Here is a 991-nt window from a genome sequence, read left to right as displayed (position 1 = left end):
CTTCCGAAGCACATCCCTGTCTCTGCTCCGTGGGTGTGTGTGGAGGGGCCGATGGAGCCGGCCGCACCGGCGACCAGGTACGGTTCTGAGCTCCTCGGCCGCTGGGCAGGGGCCCAGGCCACCCCAAGGGAGTCCTGTCTGGAGAGGGGCTGGAAAGGGGGTCTAGGCAAGGCCTCCTGCTTGGGAAAGGCCAAGGGGGTGGAGGGGGTGGGCAGTGGGACACAATGAGGTAGTCACACGAGGCGAAGGCATGTTGGGGGTGGGGGGAGCGGACATTGGAACACACACACACACACATGCTCGCACACACAACCAGCCAGACAATCGGGCCAGTGTGTCTGGGGCCTCGGAGCCCAGTGAATTAGGAGTTTGATAAGGGTTTTCTCTTTCTCTCCCTTGCCGGCCTTGGACAATCTCCCCCCAGTTTTCCTCGACGCCACCCCCGGCGCTGCCAACCCTCCTCCCCCCGCCTCCCTTCTCTTCCCTGTGCCCAGACTCTTGTTCGGGGCCTTGAAACAGTGAGCTGTCTTTGTTCGAAATACAGGTGAACGGCAATCATGTGATTAACACACACACACATAAAAAGCTTTTTAACAGCGCCCGCCCGGCCTCAGAACCGCCCAGAGAGGAGCCGCCCTGGATGGACAGAGGGCCGAGGGCCGAGCATCCAGCTGGTCGTCCGGCTGCCCAGCAGTCTCCGACGCCGTGGCTGCCCGTCCGCTGCCCGCCTGCCTGGCATCTCTTGATCCTCCCGGTGGGTCCCCATTCATCCTTCCACCCTTGGTTCCTCCTCTCCGAGGGCAGGGCCTCCCTGCCCCTGCCGTGTCTGTGAACCGGTCCTGAGACCCCCCAGGGCAGGGAGGGGTGGCTGTGGAGGGCGAGGGCCCAGGGTCGGAAGCTGGGTGTGGGGTCCCACAGCTCCCTCTGCGCCTTCTGCCTCCTCCTCCCAGCTGTGCCAGGATGGGGGTGGGGGTGGCAGTGTGGGCTCTGG

The 991-nt window shown here is 64.4% G+C and overlaps 1 long non-coding RNA gene across 4 annotated transcripts in view; it reads left to right on the top strand.

The window, feature by feature from the left end:
• LOC102764603 overlaps positions 1-991 on the top strand; it is a 54,765-nt gene continuing 53,774 nt past the window's right edge. For 3 of the 4 annotated variants that reach the window (XR_001512798.1, XR_001512797.1, XR_001512796.1), the window contains exons 1-2: positions 1-77; positions 425-754. This is a non-coding gene — a long non-coding RNA (uncharacterized LOC102764603). The remainder of the gene's footprint in view (positions 78-424; positions 755-991) is intronic. The other variant, XR_001512799.1, reaches the window with a different exon arrangement.

This window comes from Myotis davidii, unplaced genomic scaffold, assembly GCF_000327345.1.
Source record: "Myotis davidii unplaced genomic scaffold, ASM32734v1 scaffold514, whole genome shotgun sequence".
In the NCBI taxonomy this organism is placed as follows: Eukaryota; Metazoa; Chordata; class Mammalia; order Chiroptera; family Vespertilionidae; genus Myotis; species Myotis davidii.
The sequence above is the reverse complement of the archived record's forward strand: the minus strand, read 5'-3'. Positions and strand labels throughout refer to the sequence as shown.